Source organism: Haemaphysalis longicornis, unplaced genomic scaffold (assembly GCF_048455015.1).
Source record: "Haemaphysalis longicornis isolate Haplotype H1 unplaced genomic scaffold, Haemaphysalis longicornis Haplotype H1 scaffold_3, whole genome shotgun sequence".
Classification (NCBI taxonomy): domain Eukaryota; kingdom Metazoa; phylum Arthropoda; class Arachnida; order Ixodida; family Ixodidae; genus Haemaphysalis; species Haemaphysalis longicornis.
Window position 1 is genome coordinate 100,751,038 of NW_027526335.1, and position 19,843 is coordinate 100,770,880.

General features: G+C 43.4%; 2 pseudogenes; both read right to left on the minus strand.

The window, feature by feature from the left end:
• Positions 1 to 1,098: 1,098 nt before the first annotated feature.
• LOC144174954 (very long chain fatty acid elongase AAEL008004 pseudogene) lies at positions 1,099 to 3,538 on the minus strand (annotated as a pseudogene).
• A 3,818-nt stretch (positions 3,539 to 7,356) lies between these two features.
• LOC144173356 (very long chain fatty acid elongase AAEL008004 pseudogene) lies at positions 7,357 to 10,088 on the minus strand (annotated as a pseudogene).
• Between the last annotated feature and the right edge of the window lie 9,755 nt (positions 10,089 to 19,843).

Consider the following 19,843-nt stretch of genomic DNA (forward strand, 5'->3'; position numbering starts at 1 on the left):
TGCACTCGCTAGAACGGGAGATAATTGGTTGAAGAGAATATTTATAAATCCAGAAATATTCAAGAAATAAAAAACAAATAACTATGAAAATGAAGTAAGGAAATAAAAAATCCTCATCTAATAAACCTCCCCCGTACGAAAAATTTAGGGAGATGGCTAGAACACCTTAAGAATATGAGGTTGAAAGCCCAGTTAAGCCTTCTGTTCACCTCCTCTTGAAATTTTTCGTTTTCTGAACGTCGCAGCACCGTCTGTCATCACTAACCAGCACTTTGCGAAGCTCGTTCCGCTAGCTCGCCACCACCAGCAGCATCATAGGGATCTGCTGTTGAATTTTCTGAACTCCCCGGCCGTGTCGGTCCTCACTACATCATCTCCCTGTACAGCATTTGCGAAGCTCGTTTCACTCGCTTGCCATCGCCACGAGTAACCTATTTGTTCTCTTTGGTACTTGCACCTCTCTAGGGGGCTCGTACTGCATGCGCGGCAATGCCCAACCCTTCTTTACCGCAGACGTTCCTCTTTCCCGGCGCGCACTTCGCTTCCCTTTCTCAAATTACTCCTTCTTCTCCTCCCGTAGGACTGTTTTTGCATTCCTGGCGCATGATGCCATGCTCGCGCGCCCCGGTTCGTTCAATTTTCACTTTTTTGAATGATTTTGTGCACCTCACAGTGATTTTCTGTGCTTCACGCATTTCCAAAATCGAGGAAATTGAGGGGTTTGGGGGAAGCTGATTTTATCGTGGGAGCTAATGATCAAGATGGAAGCGCTCGAAAGCCTAGATCCCTTTTGTGGTTGCGAAGCACTGATATCGTCCAGGGAAAAATATTTTCTTACGGAGATGGAAGAGCAAAGGTGTGGACAATCATTCACAGGCAAGTGTGTCGTGTCACTAAAACCGGCAGCTACGGTATCCCAGGCTGTGTGAAAGGAAATAGTTTTAGAAATATGATGCTACTCAATGAGGGTTCACAGCAATAGCTTCTGTATTCCCCAATCCTTTCATTTATGGGTCCCGATATTGCGGAGCGAATGAACAAACTAAAATAATTTTACAAGTATAAAACAAGCCCAGAGTGATGTACACACACTTGCAATCATTGTAAAAAATTAACTATTTATTGCATCTGCCATATAAAACATAGTCAGGAGCATGAGCTTATGTACATATCACACATGTTCGTTGTAAAAAGTACACATTAATCCAGCGGTGGTATTCGTAACAAAAGCTATACTTTTGTTCTGAGGCCATTCTCTGCTTAAAATACCTGGAGTGTGTAAATGGAACTTCCAAGCGATATCTTTTTTTACATAACAATTGTTAGAAGCAAACAAACACACCGCGTGCACTAAACAGTCCATAACAGAAAAGAGCACTCATTCAGCATTACATAATATGATTACGCTCACAGCGTAAAACCGGTTGATACGAACTTTGTAGTTGGTGGAATGTACCTCGAACAGTTAAGATAGCGTGGGGGTGAAAATGTTTTATGAAAGTGATGAGAACCTTTCCTTTCACACGCACCCTTAACATTGCCTAAAATCTTGATATTTGTCCTTTCATCATCTCAGCCGGATTGCATAAAAGGTCGCATCAGGTAAAAACCAATACACTCCAAATAGATGTTGTACGCAATTTACTTTGAACCACATCTTCGGGATCCATCGCAAGTATGGCTATTGGCGGCCCGTAGCCATATCCACTTCTCAAACGAAATAAACAGCACGATTTTCTGCGAACTTACTCTGTAACTCCGTCAATTGGGAGTTATTGCCGAGCGGGCATCCGGTCCTGGTACCAGGCCCAGTAAGCGACCAGGGCTTCTGCAAGTGTGCAGAGGCGGCGAACCAGGTCTTCGGGTATGCGGTGGCGCCAACAGTGTACTGGGCCTTACCGGGACCACATTTACGCTTTCTGTAGGTCTAACATTGAATTCTGTGCATTTGCCTAACCTGACAACGTGGCAGCATTGCTCATACTCTCTGCTGGGCCTGTCTTGTTGGCCTTGTACACTTGGGGTCTTCAACAAGTTATTACAAAAACTATGACCTAAAATCACGTGTTTTTCTCTTACTATTAAACCATGTTCTCGAACATGCTGCTTCCATGAAAACATTAGGAATGCTGGCGTCGCAGGAAAATGATACCACCTAACCAGACACACATACTTGAATACAACAAGCACTTTTCCTTAGTATTAACAAGCAAGTATTTCTGTACCTTTTTACAAGGGACAGTTGCCAGCAGGAAGGAGTGAGTCAGGGCCTTCCTCCACAAACCTCAAGATCAACTACAAGCCGAAGAATTCTATCAGGTTTTAAGCCGTGTCCACGTGTAAGAACGAGGCCTTTTCGCAAAATAAAACTCGACACATCTAAAGGAACACACGGTATCATTTTCTACACACAGTGTAAAGGACTCACAGTTTGCACACATCCGTCAGCTTATCAATGGTGTGAAGAGCACTCTCTACTTCAGAGTCATATGTTACTTGTCCTTCTTCCCATTTTGGTAATTGCCGTTGTTTTGACGTCCTTCAATGTTCTCGGCTTTAAGGGACGTGGCCGGTGCCTTTGGAGGACCTCCAGATGACCGGTTCAGGTATGCCTGTACGTAAAAATTAACAAACAGCCCCAAGATGAGGATAACTTGAGGAATACCGATGGAGAGCAACATGACAGGGTAGCCGCAGTCGACGAAGATTGGGATGCAGCCGTGAATAATCATGATGAAAAACTGGACGATCTGAACCCTTGTAAGGTATTTCTTCCACCAGAGGTACTTTTGGATCGAGGGACCAAGTGAGGCCAGAAAGTAATACACGTACATAATGATGTGAACGAACGCGTTGAGACACACACCAAACACTGTGTGTCCGTCGGCACCCAACCGCAGAAACATCCAGCCATTGAAGACTACGATCGTGTGGTGGGTCACGTGCAGCACAGATATGTGCGAAAACTTCTTCGTGAGCACAAAGAACAGCGTGTCCAAAAAATCGGCGACTCGGACAAAGAAGTACCAGTAGTAGGCGTTCAGCAAGTTCATCGAGTTCTCGTCGGCCTTGTACGTCAGGGCCTGGCAGTACAAGCTATATCCAGCCTTCCAGAAAGAGTAGTATATGATGCTGTGCAAGAAGTAGATATTTGAGACAATCTGGAACAAATTGTAGATCCTGATGAGACCCTTAAGCTCGTAAGCCTTTCGATTCTTCATGAACTGTGGACCCCACACTTTGGCCATGTACAGGTAACCACCGACGAGGATGACGATGAAGCTCGGGTTGAGTGCCTTCCAGTCACTTGTACGGGGATCCCTGAGGGTCATGAGGTGATGTGCAGTGGACATGATGAGACCCTCCTCCATGGCTGGCAGCCGGCTGAGCCGCGGGTCGCACAGCACGAAGGAGACGGTGGCGAAACGGACGTATCTACAACTCGCGGACAGGTGTTAGCAAAGCAGCGTCCTACGTGCTTGACAGTCAGTCTTATATGACAATTATAATAGGGGGCGATGGCAGCAGGACGTTGGTTGGCTCGCCTACAGCCCTCGCTGGAATTTACACAAAAGGAGTGAGTGAGGAAACGCCTTTAAGAGCAGCCTTTCTTTCTACGTAGAACTCGCCCTCACCTTCCTGGCCTGTGGTTACGGTGAATTCATTTTTCATCTTCCTCAAGCATTTACGCACAAGCGCCCTCCCCCCCCGTTTAGCACCCGCAACACACAATGGGCACTGATTTTCCAGCCAGCGAGATGTGAATTCGCTGGTGGTTTTGCCCGGCAAACTGAAACAAAAGCGGCGGTTTTCCTTCTAGTTTCAGTGTTAAGTGAAGCGCAAGCTTCCCTCCGTATGACGCTTCATTTGTGCTCTTTACGTCGCTTGCGCGCCTGTCTTTTTATCTAACTACCTCTTGGTTGTGCGGACACTTACCATATATTAACTAGTACTGGCCTCTTCAAAACGCTCTTTGATATGAATAGACGTCCTTTTCTTACGTGCGGGCATGGTGCAAATTATTTTTTTTATGTTCTACTCGGCTTCTGCTCTACACTAGCTGGCATTTCAAAACACTGTTTGAGCTTGCAATCGTATAATGCATTAAATTGAATCAGCCACCACTTAACTCTTTCTACTAGCTGCTTCTGTTTGTTTGTTTTTGTTTGTTTGTTTGTTTGTTTGTTCGTTCGTTTGTTTGTTTGTTTGTTTATAGCGCTTTTGCGCGTTTTTATCCTTACGGATTCTTACACTCGTGAGCCAGGCACCTTTGCCCCAAGCGAATACTAAGTGGCTATTCTCAGAAACGGCGTTTTGTGACTAGTGCTGCTTAAATATCTGTTAGTGAGGGATCTGCCGGCTATATTCATGTGAATGCTTTGTTTTTGATAAAAAGGCATTTGCTTAGTTATTCGGCCGAGGTGAGGTAGGCGTTCCGAGTTTGTCTTGTGACCCCTTTGTCTAGCCCCACCGCCGCAGCTTAGTAATTTTAGCCTGTTCGACCATTCGACTATTTCTCTTCCAGGTTGAGGGAGGGTCGTCGGTTGGAGCATAAATCAAGTCTCTAAAATATTATCTGGTCTACAAGCCAAACAGTTATCGCAAATAAAATGGCTCGATTCTTTTTTCTGCCTTTCGCGTATTCGCCCGTTACCGTTGTTTTCCTGTTTTCGCATGCCAACTTTCCCAAGCTTCCACTGTTAAAATTAGGATACGGGACAGGAATCAAGTTCATGCCGATTTCGCGGGAGGTGGTCAAAACTTCAGGCACGACAAATATCGGCTTTATCTCAAAAAAGTTATTTGCTCCGTTTATAGGCTGCTATGAGGTTGTATGGAATTTTTGTGTAAAAAGAAAGAAACTAGACGAGGGTAAAGTTTAGATTTTATGACAAGTTATGTTACTTAATGTAATTAAAACGCTGTTTCGCGGATTGTCTCGCAGAAGCCTGAACATCGGCCTTTTCGTCGGCGGCCGATTATCTTCAATTCAGCGTACGTCCAACGAACAGGACATTCACCAATGCTATCCAAGGTTTCTATTGTCCGAAAACTTTCCCTTGCTGCAATGCTTCATCGTAGAATATTAAAATTCAAGGCCTGACGTCCGGTCATTGTACTCCATCTTGACAATGTGCGTTGAAAGTTTGCGTAAAAAGCTGATATTTTCTAAGGCATGGTATTCTACACTGCCTTTTGCATTAGTCCAAGTTGTAGACGCAGGCCAACAGTCATGAACCCCGTCACGCATGACACAAATTTCTAAACTAAGCGGATTTTGGTTCGCGAGGACCGAAAAAAAATGTTCGTTGAAACTGGGATTTGCATCGGAACTTCCAGGTTGCGTTCACCGGGTGAACCCAGATGACAAGGGAAATCTTGCAGCCAAGGATTTTAGCATAATCCCGGCAGCGAAATACCTCCTACGCCAACTTTAACGCGGCAATTGTCTCTATGCAAATGATCCGTATATTGTGTTTCGGGGTGCGTGGCCGACGCGGCGCCACGTCATATCAAGGCTACGCTCATTCTGAGCAGCGCCGCTCAATGTGGGTCCTTATTTGACGTCACGCGAGTTGACGCAACTGGCCTTCTTGTTCTTGTGCTTGGGTTACCTGCGGCGGATGCACTGTAGTATTTCTATCTACACAACATCAACCTTTCTTCTGGTCACAAAAATTGACTGGAGGAAGGTTTGTTGAGCAATGCCTATCATGGGCATCCTCGATTTGCCAGTACTGGACGGTGAGCGGGCAGTCCGAATACTGTGTTCGAACCGGACGTCCCTTAGAAATGAAGTGAAATATCAAGCGCCGGAACGCGTTTCTGGGAACTGATAATCGAGGAGCCCCCCCCCCCCCTCCCCTCCCCCCGTCGGAAGCTGATCGGAGTTCTGATTGCATAAATCAATGTAGCGAAATATTGAGCGCCGGAACGCGTTTCTGGGAACTGATAATCGAGGAGCCCCACCGTCGGAAGCTGATCAGAGTTCTGATTGCATAAATCAATGCACTAGCTTGCTGGATCTTTTTTTTTCTTTTCCTGAGTAATGTTGGGGTTGTTCATACTTTGGGTTTATCACGATAAACCTGAGTCTACACTTTCTACAAGCGTAACTTTAAGTCTTGAGGGGTGGTGATTTTCTTTGTGGGCTAGTTAACGTCGCTTGATCGCAGCAGTAGGCATCATTTTGGTTCTTTAAGTAGCATTGAGAGGAACTCACTTGATTTGCTTAATTTTCTGTCAGAGCAAGTGCAACTTATAGACGAAAAAGCTAGCCACACAATAAAAATACAGAAGGGCACAATCTGAACCAGGGTGACGTTCGGAACATTATTATGTATCTCCGGTTGTTACCTGCTGTGAAATAATGTTCGATTGATCTGAACCAACCTTTTTTTTCCGCAAAACGTCAGCATCAAATCTTCGGCGATTTTGTTTTCTGTGCTTGTTTGTTAATACGCACTCGCTAGAACAGAGACTGCTTACCTTAGTCGGATGGTCATTTTATACGTACCGAAACTTTTCCTAGGAATCATGACTGAACCACAGCGGTGCTATGCAAAACTTAAAAGTACCATTAAAAGACACCAAGCTCTTCTTGCGCAGAACAAAGATTTCACGAGCAACACTGCGTGCCCATCTTACACGAAGCTCCTCATTGGTTTGAAATGGATTACCGCGTATATCCGTCGTCTTGTAGAAGAGTTCTTGCGTCCCATGTCATAGCACCAACTTCCCCTCACCACCCAGCAACCATCCTTAGCTTGATTCCTGGTCAAATAATAACCTAAAAAGTTAAATGAATAGCAGCTAGAGCACAGATGACTGGCTGTGCTTGTGGCGGGACGGAAGAGAGCATCGTGACGTAACAAAGCATCGTGACGTAACACCATGACGTGGCATCGAAACAACATCGTGGCCGGCAGAAATCACGTAGCCTCTATGTGATTGTTCTACACTGGCTCCGAACTTCAAGATTCATTTGTGGGAAGACAATAGAAAAGATACCTGTGACATGAAGTGCTTAGAAGGAGTACAAATAAGAATATTTCGCAAATTACAACGCAAAATTTGTGAACACGGCCTTTGAATTCAGTGTAATACCACGGCTTCCTATTACACGCTCACAGGGGCAAACACTCGTGATAAGGATTTCCCTTTGTTATCTATGAGTCGGAGAACACATCATTTGTGAAAGATACAGTCCCAGGTAGTTGCATAATAACACCAGATAGTTACACAAGGGTTTCTACTAATCGCTATAAAATATTCTCACGGTTCATTGTTCGGATCGTCTGCACTGAAAGATCGCATAACAGCACATCACAAACACACCAGACACGCACGCTCACAACAATAAAAGTAAAACGGCAACAAACCAAAAAGTATAAAGAAAGAATCGCAAGTCTGATTTCAAAGGTAATCTGGCACAGCCGATAACAGATGATCCGAAATCAGATGGAAGACAAAATCAAACGTTAATTGGTATTGGCAACTGTGAACCATGGGAATATTTGATTGTGATTTTAATTAACACTTGAGTATTATTTATAACTGTATTGAAATAGCAACAAAAACAGGTTTTAGATCTGCCCCCTCATTTGTTTTCTCGCTGCCGAAAACAGGAATTGCGCGTTTTGTTCTGCATACCGCAGGTGGCACCGTCGTTCCAAGTTGTCCATGGCTGCCCAAAATCGCTGCCGGTTTCCTATAGGCGATAATCGATTTTATTTTCTACATAATCACGAAAGTTCCGCCACTGTTCTTTGCGTTCAGCAAAACTGCAAAATGCGACCTCTATATAAAATCTAAATACTAACGGAAAAGCGGTTTTCGCAGGTAAAAATTTCAAAGGCGCCGATTTATCGTCGTAAAACCCTGTACATATCACATGCCTTCGTCGTAGAAAGAATCCATCAATTCTGAGACCATGTTTGGCAGATAAAAGCTAATAATTTATCTACCTGTCACACGTATTCATCATAACACTATGGTCCAGTCCTGACGCCATTTTTTTTAAGTCTGCGAATTATGTAAATGCGTGTTACACAAGTTCGTTTGAAAACCAAGCAGTTACACGCACACACAATCACACAGCACACCTCGCCCATCGAGAGAAGCCCACTAAGGCAAGATACACTTCATCAGCATCGCAGAGTATTGTTAAGCTAATAATGTAAAGTGAACAACTGAACAAGTGAATGACTGCTCACTGGTTCACAAACATGTCATCATGTACTGTTCGCTAACATATTTTGTATAGAACTTTCTTGTTGGGGAAGTGTACGAACATGTGTACAAAAATGAAAGTGACAAAATTATTCCGTTTAACATTCCCCAGTAAACATTGCCAAAAACACTGACCTTTGCCGCATCATAATCACTAACTAGTAACATTCAACACCGGATTATGTACAAAAGCAATGCAACCCAGGCATAAGTCGAGCACAATTCATCGTGAACCGCCCGTTTAGAATCCATGGATACGAATGGCTATTGGCAGCCCTCACTAATTTCCCAATCGAATTTGAAATCAAGATGCTAGTGCAACCTTAATTTGTAGAACCACCAATTTTCAATTTTGTGCACCTGCTTAACTTGACAGGATGCCAGCATAAAGTGACTCAATATGGCTGCAGGGAGTATGGTTTGCTTTCTACTGCGGGATTTTTGAATAAACTACAGAAAAAACTACTTAAAAAATCCGCGTTTTTCTTCTTCAAACATACGCCAACTTCCAGATCAAAGCACTCCCATCAAAACCTTATGACCGCACTGAAACCGCGCCTCCTGTTACACACAACCACTTGCAAACAACAGGCACTTTTCCCAGCGTCAACGAGAAAATCTTCGTGCACTTTTGAACCTCTGTCTACAAACAATATAATGCAGTGCATCAGGACCTTTTGCACCGAGCCTCGAATGTCGCTTCAAGCCCATTACCTCAGCTTTTACGCCATTCACACGTGTTAAGAAAGGGCCTTTCTGCAATGAGAACTAATCGCAAGAGCATCACACGATTCAACTTCCGGACTGTCATCCCCTTTTCGCAGTGGAAGGACTTACAGTTTACACACATCCGTAAGCCTAGAGATCCTTTGAAGAGCCCTCTCGAGTTCAGTGTCACATGTTACTGGTCTTTCTTCCAATTTTGGTACTTGCCGGGTTTTGTACGACCTTCAGAGTCCTCGGTATTCAGTGGAATGACCACGGCTTTGGGGGGACCTCCAGACGACCGGTTCAGGTACGATTGCACGTAAAAATTGACAAACAGACCCAGGATGAGAAAGATCTGAGGAATTCCAATGCACAGGAAGATGCCAGGGTAGCCGCAGTCCACAAATATTGGTATGCAGCCGTGAATAATCATGATGAAGAACTGGACGATCTGAACCCTCGTAAGGTATTTCTTCCACCAGAGGTACTTTTGGATCGAGGGACCGAGTGAGGCCAAAAAGTAATACACGTACATGATGATGTGAACGAATGCGTTGAGGCACAGACCAAATACGGGGTGACCATCGCCACCCAATCGCATAAACATCCAGCCGTTGAAGATTACAATCGTGTGATGGGTCACGTGCAGCACGGATATGTGCGAAAACTTCTTCGTGAGCACAAAAAAGAACGTGTCCAAAAAGTCAGCGACTCGGGCGAAGAAGTACCAGTAGAAGGCGTTCAGCAGGTTCATCGAGTTTTCGTCGGCCTCGTACGTCAGGCCCTGGCAGAACAAGCTGTATCCTGCCTTCCAATAGGAGTAGTATATCATTTTGTGCAAGAAGTAGATGTTTGAGACAATTTGGATCAAATTGTATATTCTTATGAGGCTCTTAAGCTTGTACGGCTTTCGATTCTTCATGAACTGCGGACCCCACACTTTGGCCATGTACAGGTAACCTCCGAGGATAATGACGATGAAACTCGGGCTGAGTATCTTCCAGTCGCTTGTACGGGGATCCCTGAGGCTCATGAGATGATGTGCAGTGGACATGATGAAACCGTCTTCCATGACCAACAGCCGGCTGAGTCGTAGGTCACAGAGCACAAAAGGGAACGTGCGAAGCGGACGTGTCTGCACCTCGTGGACAGATGTTGGAAAAGCAGTGTCTACAAGGTGCTTCCGAGTCCCTCTTATATGACACTAGAAATTTGAGAGAGGGGCCACGGCAGCAGTACGTTTGGTTGGTTTACTACTGTTTTCAATGCACTTCAGACAAAAGGAGCGAGTAAGGAAAAGCGGGGGAGAGCAGCACTTCTTTTCTGCGTGGAGCGCGCGCTCACCCACCTGGCTTCCGGTCATGGGTATTCATTTTTTATGTTCCTCAAGCAGTTCTGCACACGCGCCCTTCCTTCTCGTTTAACACCCGAGGCACACAATAGCTCACTTATCGCGAGGTCGGCGAGATTCACACTCGGTGGTTGTTTTTCTAGGAAAAAAACAAAGTGTGGGCTTTATTTTTGTTTTTAGTGTGTATCAAAAATGTTAACAATTGACATGGATAAACGGCGGTTTTATGAGTTCAATTCAGTTTTTCCCCTTTGGCACTTATGGCCCGTAGTCTACTGTGACCTTTTGTTACCGTAAGGTTTGACTTGCCGCGGCCTCCAAATCGTGGCTCCAGAACAAGCCATTTTTTTCTATTTGGTGGTTAAAATATCGTTTTAACGCGTTTTATTCGCTATCGCAAGAATCAGGCCCACGTATATTTTGAAATTCAAAAACACACAAGGGGTGTCCTGTATTTGTTTATGTACTGCCTCAAGTATATCTAATGTTTTCTTTGTTCTGGAGGGTATGAACCCGTAAGAAATACGCTATCGGGTTTCGTAGTTCGGAAGGGTTTTGCTATATATACGTCATGCTCCAAAATGCCTTCAACTTTTTGTCGGCGGCTGAATCGAAGGGCAGATAGACATACTAAGTGACAAACCAAGATTTTCACCTTGCAGTATCCCAAGAAAGGCTGTTGTTTTTAAGCTTCACTAGCCATCCTTCTTGACAAAGTAGAATGGCTGATATTTTTTGTTTCCGGTGCTCGAACCCTTTTATATTCTTACAGACCCTTAAGCTAGTTCGAACTGAGGATACAGTGGGTCTATTAAGTAACAGTGTTTTGTGACTACTACTACGTACGTATCCGCTAGTGAGCATTTTGTCATCTATGGACACTGGAGGGCTTTTCTTAAAACAGCTACGCAGTTATTAGTGAAAAATGAGCTGGGTGTCACGAATTTATCTTGCGAACCGTTTTTGGCGGTATCCCCCCAGATACAGAATTCCAACCTTTTCGACAATTTGTCTATATCTTGTGCAAAGTGACGTAGGGGAACAGGGGGATCACACGGACCATAAATCAAGTCCCAAGAAATGTTATTGGTTGCGCAAGCCGAAATTTATAGCAAATACGAAAGCTCTTTCTTTTTCCTTCTTCTCGTGAATTCGTCCGTTTGCGCTATTTCCCAGTCATGGCATATCAGCTCCCACAATCTTCCACTCTGAAAGTTAAAAAACTTTGATTTTTTTTTCACACTACAGTCACGTTGACTCGAATTGCGTTCATGTAGCCATCAACGTGCGCACTCCGGCGTGTCGAGTGTGTTCTTTCTTCCCGCAACACAAATAAAGTGATTGTACGTCTTTCTTCAACCTAATGCGCAAAATGTATGCCAATGAGCTTTCAAAAATAAGCCATTTTGATCATTGGGTTATCCTAAATTGGTTTTCAGGGGTGTTTCGCAGGAGAGTGAGAAAGTGGGCATTCCTTGACGGTCCGCGTAGATCTCCCGGCCATTGTTCAGTAGCCAAGGACAGGACACCTGATGTGTGTGACACAAACCATTGTTTTTTTCGCGTCATTCCTGACCGAACCATCTTGACTGTGTTTTTTGAAAGCGTGATCTTAACTCAGTGGGTCATAGCATCACGCGCAGAATGTAAATGGAGGTGCAGTAGCTGGCTGCCCGGCCGGGGCGTACCTCGTGTTGTCTGCTCAGACGTCCATACAAGAACCTTGTTTGAATACTAGAATCATAGCTCGGAATTTCTGTAGGAAGAGGAAGCTCTCGACGGAACAAAAAACCTGCGCTCGTGCATAAACGTGCACGCCCACCCACAAAAACACATGGGTGACACCATGACCTATATCTGCAAATGAATGCGAATGACATGATAAATTTAAGAAAGTTGAACTCATATTCATATAATTCGCACTCTTCTGATCGGTTTTCTAGACATGAGAAAGAGAGCATTGAAGAGGCTCTAATGCAAATATGCACTTGTGCACATGCAAATATGCAACACTGACATTTAGCTCATACGGTTTTTGTGGAATGAATTAAAACACCTACGTAATACGCAGCACAAATACGCAAACTTACCTCAAATGCATCCAGAGAATGTATGGAGGCATTAAGACAGCGGTACTACAGCATTAAACTTCAAAAGCCAACATTGCATATAGCAAACACAGGTGTGTTACTCGCACAATAGCGGGAATTTAGTTATTTCTAGCGCTGCAGTTATTAGAGCTGCAGCATAACCGTTGCTAAAAGCATGGAAATAATGTAGCGAAGCGTTATATGCAGTGAACATACAAATAATAGCGTTGCTTGCTACCATTCTCAAACTATCCCTTCGTGTGCGCGATTCCAGAATTTGCAATAGAGATCGATTCGAATGCAGAGCAGGACCGCTAGTTTGCCCAAGGAATTACAACACGACTTTGAGCTGAGAGGCGTGATTAATTCGTCCCTTTGGTTGCGCCAAGTCACAACTAACATCATTTTTTGTGCCCCCTCACTACAACAGTTACTGGCGGCCTGGTAATGCCGCTTGCCATGCACCGTGGTGTACAAGATTGTGACACGCCAGATACGAAGTATCTATGCACAGTGGGTTTTCTGTGGCTTCTGCGAGGGAATCCTGATAGGTTAGTCTCCATAAAAGTTGATAATACCGGCTTTTCAATACTTTTTTCACTTGAATTGGTCAGTAACCGCAACCTTGATATAAGCAGACAATACCGGCTTACCTATTGAAAGCACACATTTATTACTCAGCGTAGCCAACGCCCCTTATGCGGAGTCGAGTTTCATTGCCCTCAATTAAAACTTCTGCGAAACATTTTGCAAGAAAGTGCACTTTTCTGTAATAAAAATGGTTGAAATGAAGCTTTGTCCAATACAAACCATCCAGAATGCAAATCGACAATAAAGCCGAGCGAAATGAGTCAGCACTTCTAGACTAATCATAAACGTAAAGATACAAATTATTATACCACATTCGGTCAGCTCAGTAGCACGCTTAAGCACAGAGGAGGCGCGCGTACGTGGTACTGTAAAAAATCCCGTAATGTTACGAGCGTATCCTTCGTTAAAAAAACGGGCGCCGTTGTCATTACTTCGAAGATGGAAGGATCGTCCGTTTCTTGGTCGCGAAAACGAAAAAATTGGCGAGCGTCGTGCTGTCTACCACGTTTTTTCTCATCTAGGGCTCCACAGTTTTGCTCCAGTGCCCGTTTCAGCAGCGACAGCGGAGAGAATGGGCTCTAAATAAAACTCATAAAGACCTAATTAGGATCGACTATAAGAAGATGAAAGACTGTGATGTTTGGAAATTTTTCCATTGAAAACAAAGATTAATATACCAACAATATGTCCGACGCCGTAGCTCTATTCGCAATGTTAAAGGAGCCATGAAGACAAAATACAAGTTTGGTTCATTACAAAGGCTGCTTTGCCCTGATAAAAATGATACCAGTTTCATCACAAACTACGAAAAAAAATAACAGAAATATTAAAGAAAACGTGTAGAGCTGTGGCGATTCGCTAGCCAGTTTCCAGCAACTTTTCTATGACGTCACAGAAGCTTCTTTGGGCGATTGACGGTGGCCGAACTAATCAATCACCAGGACACATGACTGGACAATTGTAGTGGGGCCGCTAGTTCCGTTTGATCGAATCACTTGAATCCTAACGTGCACCTAACCCACTGAAAATTATGTTTTTAGTGCTGGTTTATACGACGTCACTCGCGCCGATAACACGTCCCTGTGGCGCGAAATTTGGAAGCTCTTAAGTATTTCTTGCGTTTTTATCGGTTAAAAAACGTTTTTCGTTGCCGAAATGGAGCTGAGTGAGGTACTGAAGCATAATTTTTTTAAGTTAACCAAAGTTGTGTTTTCTTTTCATGGACCCTTTAAAGGCTCGCAAGGTTTCATCATGACGTCTAGTTGCATCTTCCTTTTGCTTGATTTCTGCGTTTACAGTTGTATAATAGAACAACGTAGAAATCACGTTGTTTTTTGAAAGACTTTAAAACAGTTAGTCTTTATGTGTTTCAGCCTTGTGTATTGGCATACTTTGTGGCTTGCCATTTTATGGCTTTTTTAATGCTCGCGGCTTACTGGTTTTCATGCTGAATCGCTATTTTCCTCTTTCTGTAAAAGATGACCCTTCAAAATTATATTTGTGGAGCGCAGATTATATTTTTTTGTATTTGTAGTACCTCGTGCATTATAAAATAAAGATGCACGCACTGATAGGTTCAACAAACCACTGAAGTTGATGCTTCTTTTTTTAGCTCTGATACGTCCCTTCCTGGCTCGCAATGTCGCGAGTGCTTGAAGAAGAATGCGCAGTACCGCGGCAAAAATACTCCGGCACAAATATGTGTCATCGCACTGCGTCATCGTAATATGTGTGTATGCTTTGTCGGTACGCTGATCCAAGGGCTTTCTAGCAATGCACTGGCAGCGAACGACTTCGCTGGATAAGTAGACAGCTCGCTTTGTGCGAAAGTTTGTTACCCAACAGATGCTTCATCGGTCCCTTCATTGCAGAGGTCGTATTCCTGCTATTCGAGGGAAGTTTTATTTCGCTTTAATGCCTATCCGTTGCATATAAAGTTTTAAATCAGACAGTGGATATTGGTGCTTTGCTTGTGCGCGCTAGGTTATTGTTGCGTATCTGTCGTTGTCTGAAATCTTATTTAATGCAACTAAACTTACTTTTCCCTGGCTTACTGGCAAGCTTCCTTTTGTTTCTGCATTAAGCCATATTACCTAGAAGAGTTTGGTGTTGGGCCTTTTGGTACACACCTCGGGTTGTGGATGCACCCCCTCTCTAATTTGTATAATTTGTAGGGGAACCACAAACCGCGAGAGGGAGCTTATTGAAGCTTATCAAATGCGAAAGCACGTTTTGGAAAACTGCGTGAGTGTGCCCTCACTTGCGGTATCAGGCAAAGAAGCTGAATATTTGCAAAAGAGCCGATGTTGAATTGCGTCATCAGCTGGTCTTTTTACTTTAGTTTGTACGGCGCACGCCCTGACCTGGTTTTTTCCTTCGAAATTTTATTCATTGAACTGTTGCTAGTCCCAGCGTGTGTGTTGTCCTACTCTCTCGTCGTGCACGCGTCTTCATGGGTGGGTTCCACCGTTCCGTATTACCTGCTTGTAGTGCACATGGTCTGTTACCTACTGGGACCTTAGGAGACAACTTCTGGCTGTGGGGATTGATTCGCGGTCTCCGTTCAGGCTTCAGCCATCGAATTACTTAGCTCGCGTGAATGGACTGTCATACACAATATTGTTTTAGTGTTTGACATCCTCCTGAAAAAAACAAAAAGAATCAATCGTGAAAAGGTGATTATAAAAGAAATTCAGTGCCCTTCCACTTTGCGTTGAAGGATTATTAGCGAAGCTCTGGTGCCGACGTTTCAACGTGAGCGACAATATGCTTTGACCGGGGCATAGTCCTGAACGTGCACGAACTGCAGCACGTTTGTTTGTAATTTGCCATTGAGCATACTTCCAAGGTAATTACCTTAATGAAGCTTGGATGAATTAGAGTTGCATTACAAACATGCATGTGCGTTTGCCTCCCGCAAAAGGCCATGTATTGACAGGAGATGGGAATTCCACAAAATTTAAAACTTGACTGTGAACTATCCACTCTTGAGAAGTAAATGAAAGTCGGCGTAATATTAAAGTAGTTTTAGCGGCTAATTGTGGTATTATTTGTTTCGGAATCGCTTACATAAAAAAGAGTTACAGCCAGTAACAGAGCAACAGAGCAAGAGACAGTTACAAGGATTAGCAATGCTGCCTCCGTATATGGGTATGTATTGACAGCAAATAGGGAATTACACAATATTTAGAACTTCAGTGAACTAGGACTGACAAGTAAATGAATATCGGCGTAATGATAGGGTCATCTTAGCGGCTAGCTGTCATGTAATCAGTTTCCAGATACCTTCTGTTACACAAAAGTTAGTTGCGTTTTCTGTAATCATACTCCCTCCTTAGATGGATATGCTTCACTGTGCATCACAATGTGGGAAAGCCATCTTATAAAGTCCAAACTTACACCCATCCCTTTAAAGTCGGCTTCACGTGTTAACACAAATGGATGGCTGATAACCCGTTTTTCCCAGGGGAAATATAAGCTGTTTTATATAAAGACATAAAGGACCAGTGGGTGGATTAAGAAAAGATCAAGCGAAGTGTGCCTGGTTGACTTCCTCAATTTGCTTGAAAATTTTTAATATCGTTCTCTGATTGTTCCCATCTTGAGATGCAGCATCATTTTCACCCGGAAATTTTTTCTCTAAGTGTAAAACTTTTTGGAACACGACGAGGTTGGCCCTCGCTGCTACAGGCCCATGCGCCTTGGCCAAATTTAGCGACGTCTAGCTACAAAATTATTGATGAGGGGTAATGCGTAAATTTTATACTATATTTACATCTGGTGTAAATTTATCTTAAAAAGTTTTGCTGCTGTCAATTATACATACTTTTCGAAATAAAATGTCAGATTTGGGTCACAGCGCAAATTTGTTCGAATTTTGAGCCTAAATATTGCAACACGTACTTAAATTACAACCTTCAAATTTTACTCACGTGTGCCCCTTACAGATCTAAATAAACACACGGAATATTAAATTTGTATACTTTACAATTATGGTGCAACAGACACGCAAGTTTGACGAAAAAACTGAAATAATAAATTTCAGGAGCTAATATAAAAAAAACACAGGTTCAATTTTCCTCAAATTTTTCCAGTTGTAGGCCTTTACATGTAACTGCATAATCATCAAAAACATGTTTCATCAATTTGTTCCTGGAGCGAGTACAGCGCGAGAAAGGAACCCTGTCCGCCCGGCTCTCGACGACGTACTGTAGGGATCGTGACTTGCCTCAGATCCGTATAACGTGTGTATGTTTTGTATAAAATAGAATTGAACCCTTTACGGATCCGATAAGCGAGGAAGTAACACACAAAAAATGCTGTTTGTATGTCCGCGTTGGCACCATAGCAACCACTCTGCGCCTAATTTATTGTATATGGATTGGGGGAAAGAAGAAAAAACTGTAAGGTACAGCGCGATATTTTAAAAAAGCGCTTTTTCAATTTTTTATGAAACTCTCCGAACGTGTTGACCGCTAAATTTAGTTTGGTTAGAAGTAAAAACACCATGGATCATACCTATACTGGAATGTGTATAGCACGAGAATGGAGCCCTGTCAGCCATGCTCCTCGCGGTGTACTCAGACCGTAAATAGTGATATACCTAAATCCTTAATAAATATACGATTCTCTTGTGCAAAAACTAAAATATCGCAGCTGACATTAAATTAGGCAGAATACAGTAGAAAAATGGAAGCTTCAAAGTTAATGTTTCACGCCATAAGCAATCGTCACCCTGTCCAAATGGTTCACTGCTGTGTAGCACAGTCTAGCTAAAGTTGCTAGCCATATAGGTATTTAGAGTTTCCATAAAGGGTACACACAGGCCATTCTGCTTGTATGTACCTGCGAATGATCCCTTAACTTTTACGCCACACGTGTCAGAGCTGAATGCCGGGGGACGAATGCACTGGTTCCCACTATTCGTTTTTTTCTGCCACGGTAGTCCAAAAATTGATATCGCTCCACGTGTGGGAACTGTGCCTACTTGACTCGGTTTTCAGTCCGTAATTATACTGAGGACACACTGAAAAATGGCTGTCTGCCTCTTTCGCGTTAATAAAGACGGTTGTGGCAAATTTTTCAGGACACTTTAACTTAGCTAAACTTCGGGCCCACGAGTAATTGGGGCACACGAGTTTACTCTAAACATTAAACTGAGAGTTCTTCCGGATCTGCTCGAAATTTCTAAACACGGTTGAAGTATGAGCGTTAATCTATAATCTATTATCGGACTAAATTATACGGGCGTACACTGTAACAAATTCTGTCCTCGATTGGATTAGTTAGCGTGCAGTTTATTCTGCGGCACCATAACATTTATTATTCGCCTGTTTTTATATTGTCTTCGGGATTCTTGACCATGTATTTTTATTTTATCCCTGTATGCGGTTTCATGAACATGTGTTTTATCTTCTAAATACTGTTGCTATTGTTCAGTCAAACGTCTGGGAAGTAAGCTACTTACCCTACTCGAAACATGAAATTGCTCTAATGTGCTCTTGACACTCATATAACAACAGAGTATACGGTTTTTAAGGAAATGGTCTTGCGGCATATCACGACAATGTTTTTGAAAACGAAAAGAGACTTTTAAACAAAAAAACCATACGCTGATGCACACACACTTTAATTACTTCCTCAAGGAACGATATCTCACGAACGAAAACGAATTTTACAATTATGACACTTGGAAATAATGACCAAGGAAACCGAAATCTAAATAAACTAAGGTTCGCAGAACGTCAACAGAAGGAAATCGAGACAGATGAAGTTAAATAAGGAACAGCATGACAATTAAGTACTGAAATAAGGGAAAGAAGACTAATTTTGAAGAAAGCTATACTATTCGTGATGCCAACAAAATTTGCCCGCATACGCGCGAACCAGCTTCCCGTCACTCCAAGGAAGTTCGCTTTTACAGCTTCAACTGCATTGCCAATTTTCCCAACGCCAACAAGTTCACTGCTCGCTGCGTACCACAGCGCAAGGGCCAAGTTGCCACAACCACTAGTTAACAAAAGCTGTAAACAAGCCTCGTGGGATCTGGCAACTCTCTTGCATGCAGAGACGTTTCCTGTACGAAAAGATAGAATTGTTCCAACAAAATGGTGGGCATGTAATCTACGGTATGTGAGCATATAGCAATGTGGTAGCGCATACGCGATGCAGTTGCATAAAAAGGCATTCTGGAATTAGCCAAACTTCTCGACTGACGAAATACGCGGCATACCATCGGTGCACGCGGTGCTGTTAGAGACGCTATGAAGACAGAACACATGGTTGTTTTATTTGAAAGAACTAGCTCTCTCTACCAAACTCAAATCACTTCCAGTTTCTAAAGAAAGTTGTTTTCAGCAACAAATCACGTAGAGAATACACAAACAAAAAAAAGGAAGGAAGCTCATACTAACGCGTAAACCTCCAAGATAGCGAAACCGTACGCAACCTTCACGACCATCATGACGGTTTAAGTCCACGATTGTAGCCGATTTCCTTCCTCTTCGCTGCCGCAACGACATTTACTCCATCATTGTTGCTATAACTGTGAGCTTCTATCATTTTTTTTTGAAGTGATAATGATTGGACATCACCTTGGCGGGGCGCACACTATGACGTGTCTTTCTCGTTCGCAAGTGTTGCCACGATTAGGGCGAACGCTGGATTTTTTTTTTTTTTTTTGGCCAATCTTGGCCAATCCCCCTAAGTGGGTATAGTTGGCTCCACAAACGTGCGTCGGGGATGCTGGGTAATCTCCGAGAGGCACGCACACACGAGCGCTGGGTATTTTTTTAGTTTGGTTAACTGCCGAGCGGCCGCTGCGAGGCTCGCGCTCACGTGCACGCTCTCAGGTGCGTGCGCTCGGCAATTT